The 9,713-nt window shown below is 36.8% G+C and overlaps 1 pseudogene; it reads right to left on the minus strand.

The window, feature by feature from the left end:
• Nucleotides 1-3,627: 3,627 nt before the first annotated feature.
• LOC107749340 (interferon-induced very large GTPase 1-like) lies at nt 3,628-8,426 on the minus strand (annotated as a pseudogene).
• Between the last annotated feature and the right edge of the window lie 1,287 nt (nt 8,427-9,713).

Raw genomic sequence — 9,713 nt, forward strand, 5'->3', positions numbered from 1 at the left:
GACTTGTATTTATATAACACAAGTCTGCCTCCCCTGGCATTGATTTATAGCTAAGCCAGAACAGACCACGGAGAAGTCTTCTGTGACCTGTTTTGTAAGTATGAACTCAGATGCTTATGAGATAGGACAGATTTGACTTACTTTACCTAACCTGAGAATAAATAAAATAAGGTAGAAGGTGTAGGAAATTTAGCACCATAAAACAACACATAAACACTTGAAAAACATACTCCGCAATGTCACCCCACAGTTAGCTTACCCGTAAAATCAGTAAACTCTATGTGAGATTACAATTTCGCAACGGAACTCTCGGTCATTGATTTAATGATTATTTCAAAAATGTTAAATTAGACAAAATTATAAATATTTAGGTGCCTTTATTGAGCTTGCATTTATCAAGTAATATGTTTCTTGTTTAGATGTGATGCTTGGTTATAATTTTGTGGAATACTTGATTGTGTTTCTGAATTGTTTAATGTGAGTTTACTTGTATAAGCCACTTTTTGTGTGCAGTTATGCTCAGTAATGTTTGTATGTGCTGTAACAAATCTTTTTGCTTCAAGTTTAAAGTTGTTTACTGATATAGTGCAACAACAATAAAAATACATTTCACCAGAAAAATACCAACTTTTTTGTGTGTGCAATAATAATCAATAAATAAATGATTAGTGTGTCCACTTTACATTCAAGTTTACTTTGACAGGTTTCTAACGATTGTAACTCATTAATAAATTGTTCACAGGTGTTCACTTTACATTAAGATGTACTTTCACAGGTTATTAATGTTAATAACTCATTAATAACTGGTTCAAAGGTGTTCACGTTACATTAAAGTTCACTTTGACAGGTTACTAATGTTTATAACTCATTAATAAATGGTTCACAGGTGTTCACTTTACATTAAGGTTCACTTTGACAGGTAATTAAATGTTTATAACTCACTAATAAATGGTTCACAGGTGTTAACTTTACATTAAGGTTCACTTTGACAGGTTACTAACGTTTATAACTCATTAATAAATGGTTCACAGGTGTTCACTTTACATTAAGGTTCACTTTCACAGGTTATTAATGTTAATAACTCATTAATAACTGGTTCAAAGGTGTTCACTTTACATTAAGGTTCACTTTGACAGGTTACTAATGTTTATAACTCATTAATAAATGGTTCACAGGTGTTCACTTTACATAAAAACTCACAAGTAACTAATATAGGATTTAAAGTTTTCATTATTAATATCTCGTGAAGTCATTGTTGTGCTTTTATGTCCCTTATCAGTTTTGGTCCCAGTTTATATTAGGTGGCCTTAATTACTATGTACTTACATTTAAATTAATCAGTTGGTACAATGCACTTATTGTGTACACACATGTTTTTACATTTTACAATATATTTATTAGGCCTTTATAACATGTGAATTAAAAATGGTTCACTATTTGGCAGGTATTAGTGCATATCATGCATTTATAACTGCTTATCAATGATTTATAATGCATCTGTAAATGAGTTATTAGTAATTTATGCACTGCGAAAAATGCTTTTCTAGCTTAGATTTTTGTCTTGTTTCCAGCCAAAATATCTAATATGATTCTTAAATCAAGAAGGATTTTCTAGACAAGTAAAAATGATTGTCTTGTTTTCAGAAAAAAACAAGTCAAAATTAAGTGAGTTTTTGCTTGAAACAAGCAAAATAATCTGCCAATGGGGTAAGAAAAATAATCTTGTTTTCTGTTTGAAATAAGATTATTTTTCTTACGCCATTGGCAGATTATTTTGCTTGTTTCAAGCAAAAACTCACTTGAATTCGATTTGTTTTTCTGAAAACAAGACAATTTTCCTTCTTGATTTAAGAATTTTTAGATATTTTGGCTGGAAACAAGACGAGATCTAAGCTAGAAAAGCATTTTTTGCAGTGTGAACACCTTTATAAACACTTTATAAAGGAAACCTTAATGTAAAGTGTTAACCATTCTTCTTTAATTGATGTATTCTTCTTAAATTATGTTTTATTGTGCCTGGCAAAATAAATATTATTTCTTGATTTATTTTAGACTCTGCTGAAATCATTATAACCAGTAAATTGTGAGGAGGCATTTGTTACCGCAAATCTACGGCCAGGATAGATCAAACTGAAGGCTCATGAATGAATTGAGCAGTAGGCACTTCATCGTAGTCCTTTCAATTTCTGTCTAATACTGATGTTAGCAAATTGTACAGGAAAAGACTGAATAAACTACACATTTTGTCAAGAGCAAGCAAGCACAACTAACATTATGATTAACATCTAAAATTACTATTGCAATTTGTATTTTATAGTCACTTGAATTTAATTTGAATTCAAAGTTTTAATAAATCAAGTGATTTTTTACAGAAGCACAAGAAAAGACATACAATACACGCAGGCTGCTGGACTTCGCTTTTCCTTACATGTGCAGTGCTTCAGCTATTTCTAAATCATTTATATGGGAATTTTTTTTTGTATAGGAAGGTGGATGCCTTTTCTTTTAAGACCTACAGTTTTTTTTCCTCCTGTGTTGAAATTAGAGAGGGAGTCAGGGAAGTATATCTGTATTTTATTTTCTTTAGTATGAAAGTTATTCCTTGGGAAAAGAAAAAGAAAAAACCTAATATGCTTTTCTTTGTTGTTTTGGCGTTTTCCCCTTCTGAAGCCTTTGTTTGATTATTTCCCACAGTTTATGTAATAAAATATCTAGTGTTATTTTGAAACTGGTGTTGCTGAGCATTTTGTGTATCTGCAGTTAAACACAATGTTCTCTCATTCTCTCCCCACTATCCTAGATACACACCTCTTCCTACCTCTGGATTTAAAAGGGGGCATGTAACAAATACATGTAAAATAAGTGTACAAGGACATTTGACAGGGTCTTTTTAACAAATGAATTTATTGTGTCTTGATTGATGTTGACATTATTTGTATTGAGTGAAGTACTGGATTTAAATTTACAACTGAGGAATGTAACAACAAGCAAATCATCATAAAGAGGCAGATAAACACAAGAAGTGCTAGTAATGGAAAGTTTCAGACATCGTTCGGATTAGTACAGGGAGGGATTAAGGAAATGTGAAAGCCTTTTTTTAATAGGATGCAGTTGAATGTTGATGGAAGAGAGGAGTTTACTGCTGTCTCTTGAATATTGTCAGGGATCTGCATTCTGAATAAGGGTGGGAAGATCATTCCAGCAGTAAAGAATAATGAATGAAAATGTTCTGGAAAGTGATTTTGTGCCTCTCTGATGGTACCACTAGGCATCACTCACTTGTAGATCTCTGAAGGGGATGTAGATCCGTAAGAGTGAGTGGAAATAGGAGGGTGCTGAAGTGACGTGGGCCCTTTTAGGCTTGTTGAAGATCAGGCGTGATGCTGCATTCTGAATCAATTTGCTTTTTTTTTACCATTGATTTGCATATAGGTCAGATCAACAGGTCGTAGATTTTAACATTGCTCCAACCATCTGATTACAAGCATTGAGCTTTAGCAATGTCGCCTCATGTTTACATATTCACGTTTATTTTATATCATCAGCCATCTATTATTAATGTCTTCTTTTGGATGATAATTGAGATTAAGCAGTTTTGATTATAAATGTTTAGTTTTATTAATTAGGCCTGTGTTCAGAAATATGTTTTGATAATTTCACAGTATTGTTTACTGAATTGTTTTTTTTCTTCTTTTATCCTCTCCTAGTGTATGAGCTTTGCTCATCTGAGAATGTAATAGAAAGTCATCTTTGACTGTGATGTGAGGTGAATCTGATAGTCTCCGTTCTCTGTCCACTGCCCAGGTAAAGTTTATGTAAACTGTCAATAGCATACTCTTTTGAGTATGCTCTCCATTCATATGGGATCCGTCCCTGTCCATCAAATGTTTTATTGTAGTATTTTTCCAGATTTTTCTGGAATCTGCACACAAACCACTTCCAGTAGGGTGGTTCAGAGAGGTCAGGGGTGATGCTCCAGTCTGCATAAACTCCTCCTGCTCTTCTGTAATCTCTCAAATTTAACCATCCATTGGGTGATTTAAAATTAAGATCACTTGCCACTAAATCTGTGCAAATATTAGCACAGAGATTCCCTGTGTCTGTGAAATACTTTCCATCAATTCCAATCACTCTGTGTAAAGGAACACTGTGATCTCCATCATGGTTTTTTGTGTCATTGGTGCAGATGGCTTTACAGAACGGACACTGAACCCAACAGCACTGACAGAAGTGATCAATCAGAAGCTCATCTGGTCTGAATTTATAGTCCAGCTTTACTGGAAATGTCTCTGTGTTGAATCTACTGCTGATGTCAGACATTATATCAGTAAGTTCTTGTCTCATCACATCTTCTAGGAGGTTGAAATCATCAACATCATCATGTTTGACTCCACTGAGGTCTTTTTCAGAGAAGATCAGCTCATCTGAGAGATGCTGTGTGAAACTCTTCAACCACAAACCAACATCTCCTCTCTTCACTTGAACATGTTCAGTAGATTCATGAGCTGCTTTCATGATCTTCTGCTGCAGGAGTGTAATGTTCTCCTCCATCTTGGGTAAAACACTGACAATGAACTGATCAGTGATGTACTGACTGACTTCATCTCTGATGAAACTCTTGAAGTGATCTCTGGGATTATCAATGTAGTTCATGTATTTGTCAAAATCCTCCTCTTCTGCCAGTGTCTTCAGGATGTGTTTCTCCAGATTTGATCTGTTTCCATTCAGCGATTCACAGTTTGATCTCATTTCATTTGCCAAATCTCTGGCAGTCTTCTCATAGACACTCTGCTCAATGGGATCTTTAAGTTTCTGACAGATGATCTCACCAAAAATGGCAATCAATGTTGCTCCATTACAGTATTTCTGGAAGATACTATAGTACTCTTCTCTCTTCTTCTCAGTATAGAGATCGGGATCATTGGCTTCCCTGAACAGTCTGTGTTGGTGAATAAAAATCGCTTTTGCTCTGTTACAGATTAAATAAACCAAATCCACAAAGAATTCTTCCTGAAATTCATATTTCTCACATTTTTTCTGATGTTCTTTTACACTCTTCTTGATGTAACATGCCAGTTGTTGAATGTAGCTGATGTTGTAGCCCTTCTCTGAAATCTTAAATGACTGAATCATTGTGCCTGTCTTCAGAACAACATCTTTGACAAATGATCTTATTTGGGCTTCATCTTCTGCAGTAAGAGTTGACTCCTTTACATCTTGTTTAGTGCAATTTGTTGAAGACTTTCTGAAAATGACATATTCAGAGTAATTTGGCACAGCAAGAATATTGTTGTACTTGTTGCCCTGTTTGCAGCAACTGAGAACCTGTGTCACATCATTCAGTACGTCAGTATCTGTGATGATCTTCTTAACACTGTTTTCCCAAATCAAGCCAAACTCCTTCTTCAGTGTTTCTTCATCATTTGCTTTGTCTTTGAGCTTTAAGGCAAGTTCTTTGCTCTTTTCAACGAGAGTGTTTTCAAGTTGTTTCCTCTCTTCAATCTTTTTCTTAAGGTCTCGATGTTGAAGAATCTCATTTAATTTCCCTTTTGTTTCCCTCACAATGTTTCCCTGAAGCTCTTTGATTTTGATTTCAAGGGATGTTTTCCACTGAATCAGTATTGCTGCATATGCGTCTTTCTCAAAAAATTCTGACATAGATTTTTTCACTTTTTCACTTGTCTTCTTCAGTTCTCTTTGAAGATCAGTTTCCTCAACTTCATGAATTGCTTCATTTTTTATTTCGTTGTGCAGTTTGTTCTCAATTACCATCATGGCATTGTGAAGACTCAAGGACCACTTGCTGTATTCATTCTCCAGTTTCCTGTAGGCTGCAGTCTCCAGAGAATATCCAAAGCTGAAGACAAACTGTTCCTTCAGTAAAGCCTCCCAGAGAGCTTTAATATGATCTTTGAGGTGTGTCAGACTCATTCCATGTGATTTTGAGGCATGAGACATGATAGTTTCCTTTAGTTCTTGAATGTTCTCACAGTAGTTTGGGTTTGGCGGTGCCATGGGTGGGTTTCTCTCCCAGAGCTGAGCAAAATACTTCACATCTTTCTGAACATCAAATCTAATGACATCACTGAAACGTTCTGCATCACAGCCTTCCTCTTCTGCAGCAAGTTTTGTCATTTCATCAAGTTTCTCCTGCAGTCGTCTCCTTCCCTCCATGTTTTTCTCTCTAGCTGTGACGTCTGAAATATTCTGATGTACAAACACACAGCTGGGATTCAGTCTGACCTTCTTCATCCTCATGAAGGCCTGAACAACAATCTGAAGAATGTCCTGCATCTCAGCAAGGTTTTCTCCAAGGATGTTGATCAGTGTAAGATTTGCAAGACCAATAACAAATGTGGCCAATTCATTGTCATGATCTCTAGTTGATCGTCCAGCCAGTTCTGGAGCATGAAGACCTTCAGTGTCAACAACCAGAATATAGTCAAAGTTCAGTTGTGTTTTCATCTCGTCTGAGACTCTGACCAGCTGCATGAAAGCTCCTCTGGTGCACCGGCCAGCACTGACGGCAAACTGGAGTCCAAACATGGCGTTCAGCATGGTGGATTTCCCAGAGCTCTGAAGCCCTAAAACTGACAGCACAAAGACTCTCTGGTCTCCCAGTTTCTGGACGAGTTGATCTAGAACAGCAGAGATCCAGATCACAGGAACATGAGCAGCGTCTCCATCCATCAGCTCCAGTGGAGATCCAGAGATCATCATCTCTGCTGCAAGACTCGGGAGAGAAGAGAAGTCTTTCAGGTCTTTCTTGTTCTTCTTCACTGATTCACATGATTCATAGATTTGTCCTATCTCCCTCATGATGTGCTCCAAACCAAAGGCTGCAGCCTGAAGTTCCTCAGATATTGTCTCAAGTTCAGTTTGTTCAGTTTTGAGATACTGAAACTTATCATGATTCTCTTTCAGTTTTAAGACTGTTGACCACTTTACATCATACTTGTGGTGTAGCGCAGAAAGATCAGCTGATGTATGCTCATCCAGGAGAATTTTGAGCCATTTGAGAAAAAACATCTTCTGATGTTGATCATACGAGTTAATTTCTTTAATGAAGCACTTTATGAAGTCACTGATGTGAAATTCATGCTGTTGGTGACGAATTTCTGTGTTTTTTCTACTTATTTCCCTTTCTGTCTTATCTCCTTGAGGTCGATGTAGTTCTTTGTTCTTCTGACACCACTGATGCCACAGTTTCTGATGAGGCAGAAATGATTCTTTGATTTTTGTCAGATCTTTGTTCCCCAGTAGACTCATTATCTGCTGTGCTGCTTCTCTTCCTCTCCTGCAGTCATCATCATCTTCCTCATCTACTCTGATATCTGAGTGTTTGGACACATCTTCAAGTCTGATAGTGGAAGACGATTCTAAGAGACAAGCGTTTATAGCTTTTCGGAGTTCTTCAGATACATCTGACTGACTTCTGTCTTTCAGACCAATTATGAATTTCCTTTTCTTCATCTCAATTACAGTAGATTTATCCTCAGGAAAAAGACAAATGAGTAGTTTTTTGTCTTTGTAGAGGTTTTTAATTATTGATGCATTTCTGTCATACTTGTCCGTTCGTGATAGAAGAACAACATTGACTGAGGCCATTTCAGTGAGGATCTGCAGCTGTTTCTCATGGTCTCCTGCATCACCGTGTAGATTACAGAAGGCAACACAGTCAGTGAATTTATCTGTGTCTTTCCCAGAGGGGCAGAACCAGGCAATCTCCACCACTCCATCCATCAGCTCTCTGGTTCTGCTGCTGCCTGGGCAGTTCCTGTGGAAGAACGTGTTGTGTTTCTCATTGATCAGACTGCTCATCAGCTGAGACTTGGATGAAGACACAGAGCCAAACCTGAAGAAAAACACCATTGGAGTTGTGCTTTGTAGATCAGCTGGGTTTGACTGATGATTTCATTGTTGTTTCTCATCTTCCAGCTCTTCTTGATTTGTCTGAATGTCCAGAGAGGAAACTCAATCTGCCGTGTGAATGGATCAGGAACAAGCAGAGGCAGAGCGTACTGACACTGGGCCAGTTTAGTCACCATCAGCTGCTTCAGGAAACCATCAGCACAATGAAACACGGCCATCTGAACATCCATCGGGTGAACAGGGTCAGACTGACTTGATGCTTTGTCTGACGGAGAGAGGTTTCCGAAAACATCATCAAAAATATCACTCTCTTCTTCAGAGAAGTCGTTGTCTGTTTGTTGTGTTTGATCCTGTTTGTTGGTCTCTTTAGTTTTAATGTATCTTGCTCTGTAGTTCATCATCAGTAGTTTTTGTATAGAAGTCTGAATCAGCTCCTTTTCAGAATAAAACTCATGGGACTGTAATGAATGTTCAGTTATCTGAAGAACATCTGCAGCTCTTAATTTATTGATGTGCTTGACTTCAACATGGAGTTTGCGGAATAACTTCTCCATTTTTATGTCTTTTCCTTTTGTAGGTGTTAATCTGAACAGATTCCTGCTGTTTCAATGTCCTTATAATTTCCCTGAAAAAGAGATTAACACTTTATTTACTATGGTGTTAAACAACAGAATAAATCTAAAATAATTAGGCTGCTTTCTCTTAAATTTTTTATTATTTCTAAAACTTTATCTTTGTAGTTTTTGCCTTTATGGAAAATCAGATAACTGAAAACACATATAGGGCCATACTGTTCTAAAGAGCAGTATATGGCAATACAGTGCGTGCATAATTATTAGGCATATTGATATTCTGATCAAATTTTTTTCCAAGCGCATTTTACCAATTCCAAACCACATCAATTAATCAAATTAATAACTACTAATAATTTTGTATTTAATCATTTATAAGTGATATATAATTGTCCATGAAGGCTGGAAGTGAAAAACTCCTTATATTCAGGTGTGCATAATTATTAAGCAGGTTTTCTCTTACAGATCAAATGAACCAAAAAAGAGCTTTAACTCAGACTGAAAAGTAAAAAAATATTAAATGCCCATGAGAAGGATGCAATACTAGAATTTGCAAAGTTAAGGCATGACCATTGGACAGCGAAATGCTCATTGGGTCAGCAAGGTCAGAAAAAACAGGTGGAGTTTACGGGCTTTCAGGGACCAGATGCGTGATACCCATGACCATTTAACACATAAATTGATAATCCCGTCAACAAAAGAGACAATTTTATATCTCCACGTCCAAATGAGAAGAATAGCAGGTCTATGACCAGGAACTTTTTACAACCTCCCTGACCTCAGGGTTTTCTCTGTGATCCCCTTTCTCTAAATTCCAGGAAAACGCGTGCTTCTCTTCGGTCGACAAAGGAACACGCAAAACTCACTGGATGATTTCAAAAGACAATCATTTATCAATTCAAAACGGATTCAACTGCCTTTCGCCCCTTTCGCATTTGTGTTAAGCGCGCTCCAACTTGCGCTTACAAGCGGCACCATCAAGCGATCGGTCATCAAGAACTCAAACACTCCGTTGAAGCTTCGTGAATGCCAGAGATCTTCGAAAGCCTAAAGTCTTGCAAACTCTGCGTCATCAAGAAACCAACCAATCTCCGAAGGGCATTCCCAGAAACTACGTAAATCTCTGCTTTGTGATTCTCTCATGTTGAATTTAAAGAACTCGTGGAAAAACTAGTGTTAGAACTTTTGGAACTTCATGCAAACTCCGTTAACTCTCATTCTTCAGAACTGTATGTGTGTGTGTGTATGTGTGTGTTTTAGCTTATTTTA

This window comes from Sinocyclocheilus rhinocerous, unplaced genomic scaffold (assembly GCF_001515625.1).
Source record: "Sinocyclocheilus rhinocerous isolate Xijiao unplaced genomic scaffold, SAMN03320098_v1.1 scaffold1672, whole genome shotgun sequence".
Lineage (NCBI taxonomy): Eukaryota > Metazoa > Chordata > Actinopteri > Cypriniformes > Cyprinidae > Sinocyclocheilus > Sinocyclocheilus rhinocerous.